The sequence below is a fragment of the Vicugna pacos genome, chromosome 27, assembly GCF_048564905.1.
Source record: "Vicugna pacos chromosome 27, VicPac4, whole genome shotgun sequence".
Taxonomy (NCBI): Eukaryota; Metazoa; Chordata; class Mammalia; order Artiodactyla; family Camelidae; genus Vicugna; species Vicugna pacos.
The window spans coordinates 3,538,704-3,549,225 of record NC_133013.1 but is presented as its reverse complement, the minus strand read 5'-3'; the positions used below and the strand labels follow the sequence as shown (position 1 = coordinate 3,549,225).

Below are 10,522 nucleotides of genomic sequence, written 5' to 3'. Positions count from 1 at the left end.
GAGTGAACAGTGAGCATGAGTCACGGGGTGTCGCTCCAGGACAGCCTCACGAAGGAGCTGGAGTGAGCTGGTCCCAGAAGGATGTAGCTGGACTCAGGACCGGGGCCACACTCAGGACTGGCCGACTTAGTTCCCTCAAATTGTTTCTGTGTCCTCCTGCCCCCTTCTAGCTCCAGGAGCCAATGATCCCAGCTGCCTGGCTGCCAGACTCGCCAGCTGCTCCCCAAAGCCCACCACCTTCTATTGCTACCAGCGCTCCCCTGAATCACAAGGATGCTGGCTGTGTCCCCACTTTCCTGGCTGAGTCTAGCTCCTGCCAGCGGGCTGAATACCCCTCCCTCTCCTCAGTCCTGGTCGTCAGTTAGGGCTTCCTGTTCCTCCCCGTCTTCTCCTTATGGGCTGGGCAGGTTGGTGAAACACAGCCCCACTTTGAAGAAAGAATTCCAATGACAGAGGGACTTTAGAATAGAGCGTCTCCCCACTCCGCCATCTCTGACACCCTTTCCCTGAATCATTTCCAATTTTCTTCCAATGGGAAGTATGTGCTGCCAAGGGCAGTGGTGGGTTCTGCTTCGCACTCTCAAGAAGGGCACAGGAAACATAATTCTGCTGTCTTAGCAGGAGGTGAACCAGCACTGGGAGGCTGCCCGGCCTGCAGAAAAGGCTTGAGGTGACTCCTGCATTTTCTGTGTCCAGATAAGGATGTGTCTCTACGGCACAGAATCAGAGGGTTCCATGGAGTTGCTGCCCACACGTGTCACAGACACGAACGGGGATGACGCATGTGCATACAGCATGCCATACGTGTGACATGTAGATAGTGTGCTGAGATCCAGGCAGACTGTCCGAGGAGTCTGGCATGAGCAAGGAAACTTATTGGACCCTTGGTCTTTTTATTGCCACCTGACCTGAAGATAGCTGTTTATATATTTTTTTAATTTAAAAAAATCTCCAAAGTGGGAGGAGGCATGCTTAGCATGCACGAGGTCCTGGTTCATCTCCAGTACCTCCATTAATTAACGAACCTAATTACCTACCCCTTCCCACCCCCGCAAGCAAAAACCTCCAAAGCAATAGTCCCCAGGTGCCAGTTCCTGAGTTGTGCCCAGAAAGGGTGAGGTTCTCACTGGCCTCTGTCAAAACAGCAGAACAATGAGGTTTCAGAAAATGAAACATAACCAAGTTGAGATTATGTCCTTTTTTTGATATCAAAATATTCTTTTTCTAATCAAATGATGGTGAAAATTAATGGTGTTTTTTAAATTAAATTCTTATTGGCAAAATTAAAAGACACCACATTTGCCCTCTTTTAATGGGCTGCTTTGTGAAAGTGTGGAAACTGAATGTGGTGGGGAAAATCCTGTTTTGGGTAAATTGTCTGGCTTTTATATAGTTTGTTTAGTTGTTGAGGCCAGGGAAGTCTTACTGGTGTTTCATCAGCATGGGAAACCAGCTTTGTCCTAGAAAGCCACCTACAGTCCTTTTGTTACTCTTAGTAAGAAATCATCTCATGTCGTGTGTGTGCATATGTTTGTATGTATGTAATTTTTTTCTGCATCAGCCTCCCACCTCCCCACCATCAGCACACACAAGTCTTAAACTAAACACAGTTTCAGTGGCTGGGAAGATAGGAACTTAATAACCGAGGCAAGTACGCTTTCCCAAAAAAGCAAAGGGACACAGGTAGGTAGGGAGGGGGTCCACACATTCCGGCTGCCGAGAAAGCCCTGGGGAGGCGCCTTTCCAGGGGAAGCTGCAGGATGTGGCCAGGAAACAGGCCAGGAATGCAGGCACCAGCATCAGCTACCACAGTGGGTTTTGCTTAGGTGAGTCTCAAGGTCTCGGGTCTCAGGTCAGGGTCTCAGGTCAGGGTCTCAGGGTGGGCCCACTCCACTGAACAGAAGGCTGCCCAAGGAAACCGAGGCTCTTAAATGAAGGGGAAGAGGACAAAGACGTCTGCTTCCGGTCCTGGGGAAACACGCTGTGTCCTGCAAAGGTTGTTCAGATTTGGTACCCCAGGAGCTACAGGGAAGCCAGGGATGCAGGCTGGCAACCCGCTGCGTGCAGAGCTCAGAAGACAACAGGTCCAGAAAGGAATCTGAAGCCATATTTGCCGACTTCCAGAAGCAAACATCTTGGGAAGAGAGGGGCATTTAGCACGAGTAGCAGCTAAGGGTGGAAGCCCCAAGCCTGGAGGCAGTAGCTTCCAGGACGACCTGCAGCTCCTCCTGGGGGCCCTCTGGTGTGCGGGCTGAGGGGTAAGATTCACCGTCAGCAGCACATGGAATGCTTGAGGGGAAACAGAGTATCTTTAGTTTGCCAAAGCCATCACATCGAGGAAGAGAAGAGTCTCATTTGGCGAGCCTTGACAGGACATTAATTAAACACACACACACAGACAAAACACCACCATTTTAGTTGAGAGGGACCTTTCGTGCTTTGTGGATCCTGTTGCAGAGTTTTCTGTAGATTCCAGCCAAGTCGGGATACTAATCCTGAATTTTTGTAAGGACTTTCCCGTTGTAACTTACCTTAAGCCATCTGACTCCTTCTCAGATGCCGGCCCGCCCTGTCTGTGCAGCCCCGGGGGACCTCCTGGCCTCTCAGAGCCACCATTCCCAGCTACACAGCCAGGCCAATTGTATCACCTGATGACTTTATTTTAATGATTAGATGAAACAGTATGTCTGAGAATTTTTAAAATGTATTTTTATTGAAGTACAGTTAGTTTACAATGTTGTGTCAATTTCTGGCATACAGCACAGCGCTTCAGTCACATAGGAACATACACACATTCGTTCTCATATTCTTTTTCACCACAAGATAATGAACATGGTTCCCTGTGCTATATAGTACATGTTTATCCTTTTTACGTATATTAGTTAGTATCTGCAAATCTTGAACTCCCAATTTTTCCCTTTCCATCCCCTTCCTCCCCTGGTAACCGTAAGTTTGCTTCCTATGTCTGTGAGTCTGTTTCTGTTTTATAAATAAGTTCATTTGTCTTTTTCTTTTGTTTGTTTGTAGATTACACACATAAGTGATATCACGTGGCATTTTTCTTTCTCTTTCTGGCTGACTTTGCTTGCAATGACATTCTCCAGTTTCAACCATGTTGCTGCAAATGGCATTATTTTATTATTTTTTATGGCTAGGTAGTATTCCATCGTGTGTGTGTGTGCGTGCGTGCGTGCGTGTGTGTGTGTACCACATCTTCTTTATCCAGTCATATGTTGATGGACATTTGGGTTGTTTCCATGTCTTGGCTATTGAAAATAGTGCTGCTGTGGACATTGGGGTACATGTATCTTTTTGAATTTTATTTTTCTCTGGATATATGCCCAGAAGTGGGATTGCTGGATCATAGGGTAAGTCTATTTTTAGTTTTTCAACGAATCTCCATACTGTTCTCCATGGTGGCTGCACCAAGTTACATTCCCACCAGCAGTATAAGAGGGTACCCTTTACTCCACACCCTCTCCAGCATTTGTCATTTGTGCACTTTTGAATGATGGCCATTCTGGCTGGTGTGAGGTGATGTTTCATTGTCATTTTGATTTGCATTTCTCTAATAGTTAGTGATGTTGAGCATCTTTTCATGTGCTTGTTGGCCATCCTAGTAGCTTTCCTTTTAATGGCAGCATAGTACTCCTGTTTCTGGATGTCCCGTTAATTTGTGCCTCAGGAGCTGGGTACACCATTTAGCTAGGACTCTTTAAATCCAAATTCAAAGCCTGAGGCTCCTTGGGCCGCACTGATGGCTCAAAGTCAGGCTGCAAGTCTAGGCACAGGCCCATTTCTGTCCACTTCACTCTCACCTGAGAGTGTTGGCCTTTAGAGTTCTACCTTTACGTCTCTGTAGTCTATTTGCAGCCCTATTTCAGAAGGCTGAAGACGTCAGCCTTCAGACGTACAGAGACGTACAGAGACGTCAAAGGCTGAAGAGCCTGGAGATTTGATTTTGATTCCTTCTGACCAAAAATTAGTTTTCCTGCTGTTTCTTTGTTTATACAGGAAATCCCCAGGGCAAAATAGCTCTGAGCCTTTGTCTTACCTTTTCTGGTTCTGGTCTTCTTTCAAAGTGTGGTCTTTACTCTCTCGTTAGCTCTCGGATGCGTTTAAGATGATATATTTTAGCATCATCCAGATAGTTTCGTTTTTCTCAGAGCAAGGGTCGGCCTAATTGCTCAGTCGGCCATTATTGGAACCATTTGTTACTTTCATAGTTTGGGAAAATTTAAAAAGAAACATTCATGATAATCTGCGCTATTAGTGTCAGTTTTGACTTACAACACTGAACCGAAAAAAATCATGTTAACATTAACATTTTCCCACTTTGTGGATATAATGTTCTTTCCAATAGCATAAGCCTAAGTACCTTGGAAAGTAAAGCTTCTATGTGTGCCTTGGAAAATTTGAAAAGCAGTCATGGGTTAATGGACCGTGATTTGTAAAAAGATCTCAGATCTTTTTAAAGACACCCGTTCAGTATGCCCAAAGCTCATTATTCCAAGCTGAGAGAGAGGCTGCAGATGCAAGGTAGACTCCCAGCACCCAGCCATCATCTCCCAAGTAGAGATGTGAGATGTGGAAGGCAGGACAGACAAATGAAAGAAGGAACAAGCCAGAGATCACTTGTTTCTAAGCCTGAGCTTGGAAAGGACCCAGTGCTGCACTGTGACCTGAGTGGTCACTGAGATAACAGTAAGGACAATTTACATCAGGCAGGAAAGGGGTGAGAAGCATGAGCCCCGCAGTGCAGATGGTTGTTTCCCGGGAGAACTGAGAGTCATGCCATCAGTGGTCGCTGACGAGAAGGAAGCACAATGAAAACAGAGCTGACTCGAGCCCCCGTCTGTCCCCACCATCGCACTAGGACCCAGCAGCGGACACACGGCCTCGTCTTCTGGACCTGAATTTCCATGCCACGATGCTCAGCAAGGCTGAACGGGGGCACTGATGGCCGGCGGTCCCGCAGAGTGGGGACGGCTAGGCAGAAGCATGTCTAATTTTGTTGAAAAGAGATGCAAGGCCCCATCTGGCTCTGTTTGCTGATTCCATATGGCACAGAGGGTGGTGTGTGAATGGCCCTGTGGGTTGTGTGGCGTCTGTGTGAACAGCAGCTCCTCTGTACGGCTCCAGCTGTTGTCCATGTGCTGAGCAACAGAATGCAAATTAAAACAGCCAAGAAAGGCCAGGCTGATGTTTGTGATCTAATCTCGCCTCAAGAGGGAAACCCTCTCCATGCTGCAGTGACTCCTGTCTGACGTCTTTTCTCTCTGCCGCCCAGGGCCAGCTGGGTGATTCCTGCAGTAAATGGAGAATCACTGTCAGGATGATACGTGGAGCAACAGCTTCACTGAACACTTCTGGGCACTCGGTCTGGAGACTATCCCAACCTCAGATTCTCAGATTGGGTCCTGAGCAGGGGGAGCTGTGCGTCTCTGAATGGCTCCAGTTTTCAGGGTGAATAATTGGTCTCCTATTGGCAGAGACAAGCTGCTGGACATCCCTGTCTTGTCCCTGGGCTCCAGGACCTCCCCCAGATCATTCAGAGAACTGGCTGAATGTGCCTTACCTTCCTGCCCCAGAGTTCAGTAACAGCTTTCAAAGTGAACCCTGCTGACTCCAGACAAGGAGATACACACACACATATACACACAGACACACATGTATATATGTATCTGGATGTGTATATATGTATGTGTATGCATATACGTAATGCTATCCAGTTACTCATTAGCTACTGATTTGCTTCCATTTCTTTTGTTTTCTTTTTTTTTTTCCCTCCTTCAGATTTCAGTTTCTTCTTCTTCAGAAGCCATTTTATCATTAACATCCAAGAGGAAACTCTCCTCAGACTTCTAGCCTGACTTTGGAAAGGAATAAAAACCAAAAAAAGAGTTGGAAAAAAAGAGATAGAGGGAGAGAGACGGGCCCGGTTTCTGACATGCTGTGTTCTCTGTTGCCTTGATTAGACAAAGATGGCCAGTACACCATGTAGACTTGCATTCTGCATCTTCAGAGCTGGCATGATTTCTTCTTCCTGAGTGAGCGTATCCAGGCCAGTGTCTAAAATTTACCTTCTTTCCTCCTGTGAATAACAGCTCTGGGATTTGGTACCTTGATGGATGTGTGCCTTTGATGATGTGTTTAGCATCAATCATATTGATTCTCGTAATTTGTTTTCCCTCTGCCCGAACTGTTCCCTGCAGACTGGTTCACTTTGACAGTGTTTACATGGGTCCTGATGAGAATTATGCACGGGCTCACTGAAGTGATGGTCTTGGAAGCTGAGAGCAAGAGGCCGCATATCAGGTTCTATTTACCTGAGGAAAAGGTGACCTTAACTGAAATTCGTAAATTGTCCTTGTGATTTCTTTATTATTATGTACAGAAATTTCACCAGACTTTTATTTGCCATTCTTAAAAGTTATGATGATCCTCAACAAACCAAAACAAAACACAGAATTACCATATAATCCATGCTGGCTTCGGCAGCGCGCACACTGAAACTGGGGCCACACAGAGAGGATTAGCACAGCCCCTGCGCAGGGATGACATGCAGATTCATGAAGCGTTCCATGTTTAGGAAAAAAATTACCATGTATCCCACCAATTCCACTTCTCAACTCAAAAGAGTTAGCATCAGGGACTCAAACAAGCATTTGTACATCTATGTTCAGAGAGGCAGTATCCACAATAGTCAAAGGGTGGAAATAGTTCAAAAGATCATTGACAGAAAAATGGATAAACAAAATGTTGTCTCTATGTCCAGTGGAATAGTATTCAGCCCTAAAAAAGAAACGAAATTCTGACACATGCTACCACATGGATGAACCCTGAGAACTTTACGCTAGGTGACATCAGCCAGTCAAAAAAGGACAAATATTGTATAATTCCTCTTATATGAGATGCCTGGAGGAATCAAAATCATTCTGCAATCACCAAAAGCAGAATGGCGGCTGCCATGGTCTGCAGAGAGGGGAAAAAGGGGAGTTGTAGTCTACCGGGTACAGGGTTTCAGCTGGGGAAGATGAAGGGCTGGAAGATGGATGGTGGATGGATGGGTGGATGGTGGGGACAGTTGCACAACCATGTGACTGTACTTAATGCCACTAAACCATACACTTAAAAATGGTTAAAATGGCAAGTTTTATGTTGTGTATATTTTACCACAATAAAAAGTTATGATTAATGTGGATTTATACATATTAAACCATATACTCTCTGCCTACAGCGCTGGAATTTGAAGGGAAAGACATCGATGTGAGGGAGGTTTTAGGCTGCCTGCAGTCACTCTGGGTTATGCTGGTCTGTCGAATCACCCTTGTACACAAGTGTGGGGCTTATCAGCATCATCTTGGAAGAGCTGCTGTATCATTTTACCACTGTTACAAGCCGGTTTAATGTGCCCCTGCTGAGACTCTCTTGTCCTGCTTGGCTTTTTATAGTTTGGAGGAAATTAATTTTCGTGTGCCTCTAGTATTTATTGCAACATCAGAAGAAAAGGGTGAGGTTTGTATTGACTTTGATTTTTCTTCTTCAAGTAACATTAAAAGGTACCAGTGTAGAAAGAAACTGAAAAGGAGAGGTCTTTCAAAAAGTCTTCAATTTAGGTTTTATGGCTAAAGAAAACTCAAAGAACCAAAGTGCTAAACTGAAGCTCCAGGGCTATTTTGATCCAAGAACATTTTTGAAATCCATGTCAGCAAGGTGATTAACAATGTGGACATTTATGATTGTTCAGTGAAATAATTTATCATACTTCTGACACCCAGACACAGATGGGGGAATGAGGAAGACCCTTCAGCATGGTCACAACATGATTTCACAGTAATCTTGGGGCCTTCAAACGCAATTTGGTATGGTTTGAAAAACTTGGGAATTATTTTAGCCAAGTTAGAGTATTCTTAATGAAAATGTTTACGGTGAATCTAACTGAAGCTTTTGTTTTGACTTCTAGTTCACGAGAGAGAGAGAGCACCTAGTCAAATGATGCCACCAATGACATCGCCATCAAATCCCGAATGTGGACGTTCATTTCATGAGGCAACTGCCCTGGTGTCTTCAAAACATCATGACCAAAAGGGACTAAGAAGATGTAACAACCACATGCAACACGTGAATCTTGGTTGTATCCACATTTAAAAAACTGAGCTACAATGTGAAACAGAAACAGACTCACAGATAGAGAATACAAACTCGTGGTTGCCAGGGAGGAGGTGGGTGGGAAGGGACAGACTGGGAGTTCGAGATTGCTAGATCCCGACAGGTATATACAGAATAGTTAAACAAGTTTATACTGTGTAGCACAGGGAAATAAATACAAGATCTTGTAGTAGCTCATAGGGAAAAAGAATATGAAAGTGAATATATGTATATTCATGTATGACTGAAAAATTGTGCTGTCCGCCAGAAACTGACATAGCATTGTAAACCGACTATAACTCAATTAAAAAAATAAATTAAAAAAAACAGAGCTACAAAAAACATTTTGGAGATGATCGGGAAATGCTAACATATAGTTGATATTAGGAAATTAAGGTCAAGTGTGATTATGCTATTGGAGTCATAGAGTCACTTTTAATGCAGCATGTGGAGTGTCGTGGCCAGCTTTGTCCAGTTGCTGGACACCCTATGGGTGGAGCGATGGTGAGGGGCACACTGCAGTGAGTCTCCCAGGGCCACGTGCCTAGACAGGGACTCTAAGGGGCAAACGGGGATGCAACTCAGTCCACTTTTGATCTCTTTCCCAGGTTTGCAACTATTATCCCAAAGCATAATGATCTTGCAGCTGCACAGCATCCCTTCATCTGGAAATTTGGAAGATTTCTTCCCTCTTGAACTGTGTACAGATTTTTCTAAGGTAAATGATATTTCAACAAATGGGTATTAGAATAAGTTCCTAAGAGTGTAATTCCAGAGCGGAGGGTATAAACATTATTAAAACTCTGAATACATATAGCGAAACTGCTTACCCAGAAGGCTATCAACATTAATAGTTTCTCCACTGTCAGCCCAGTTCACCAAAGCCTTTCAAGCCCTGGAATTAAAACAGAGGGAACATTTTCCAGCCACCTCCACCCTCCCCATGTAGACCTTGCCTTCCAATTAAGCTGAGTGTATTCCGGGGCCCCAGTGGGCTCTGTCCTCCTCTGCTGCCAGGTTCCTCCACACAGAGGCTGCCCCCTGTTCCTCTTCTGCTCATTCAAGTGCTGTAGGCACCTCCCAGGCACATGTCAGCCAGCGACAACCTCAGACGTACACAGCAGGCTGCCAAACAAACAACTGTGTGTACAAACTACAACGTATAAAATAAATAAGCTACAAGGATGTGCTGTACCTCCCAGGGAAGATAGTCAATATTTATAATAACTATACAGAGTATAATCTTTAAAAATTGTGAATCACTCTGTTGTATACTTGAAATTAATCTTATATTGCAAATCAACTATATCACAATTTCTAAAAAAATGTGGAACAGGGTCAATTGGTGAGGAAATCATATGTGACTTTCACTTGGAAGGGAGTGACACGGAAAACAAATCCCTAATGACAAATCTGACATTTATCTGCATTACAGACGATGGCGAGTCTGGAGCATTCAGCAAAGCCTGAGGCACCATGCCGTTCCGTTTAAATGTCAGGGATGTCTTTGGAGACAGACCGTCTACTCCCATACCCACCTCTACACACTAAGTGAAGGCGGTCAACTCCTGCATCTCTGCCCCAGGCTTTTGCTACCTGGATAAATGCCCCAGGCAGGGCCAGCCTCGTGGGTGCCCTCCGTCCCCCTCACTGAGAAGGACATTGCTGTCATTGTCATGAAATTCCTGTAGTTCTGTTCTTGGGCTCGTGTGTTTCGTAGGTGAAGGCGATGATTCCTGGAGCATGTGTGTGAGCAGAGGAGAGCCACACGAGGTGTGTGTCCCCCACCATTGTTTCTGGCCTCCCCATTCCCAGAGAACATTCCCGATGGCCCCCCAAGCCCCAAATTTAGGGAGCCAGGAAGCCGGGAGGAAGTGAGTACAAAGTGAGTGTGTCACGTCTATGACCGAGGAAAGGGGCGCAAACAGCCCAGGAGGCCGTGCTTTCTGTTCACACTGGAACTCGCTCCACAGGCGGAGAGAAGGTTTGGGAACAACTGAAGAACCTTGTCACATCCTTTCTTACCTCTGTTACTTCCCCGTGTTAGCCAATCACTTATGCTGCAGTTGAAGACATAGAGGAAAAGCAAAGAGCGGGCGGCCCACCTTTCCGTCCAAGGCCTTCCTCACTCATCAGCGCCAGAGATGCCTGGTGTCAGGGGTGGACGCCCATGGACAAGTGAACTGAAACTAGATGGGCTTGTTTCGTGTGGCCACCTTTCTGGGAAGAGATACAGATGTCTTGTGAACTACCAGACACAGATTGTATAACGTTTTTGATTCTGCATGAGTTAAATGCTGGTATTTGCCTTTAAAACTAGCATTGCATAGTATAAAGATGACCATAATAATTTAAAAGTCTTCCTCGTCCC

The 10,522-nt window shown here is 45.2% G+C and overlaps 1 non-coding gene across 1 annotated transcript; it reads left to right on the top strand.

Moving 5' to 3' along the window:
* The first annotated feature begins 6,487 nt into the window (after nucleotides 1-6,487).
* LOC116279056 (U6 spliceosomal RNA) lies at nucleotides 6,488-6,592 on the top strand. Its single transcript, XR_004188392.2, has one exon. It is a non-coding gene; the product is annotated as a U6 spliceosomal RNA (small nuclear RNA).
* Nucleotides 6,593-10,522: the final 3,930 nt, after the last annotated feature.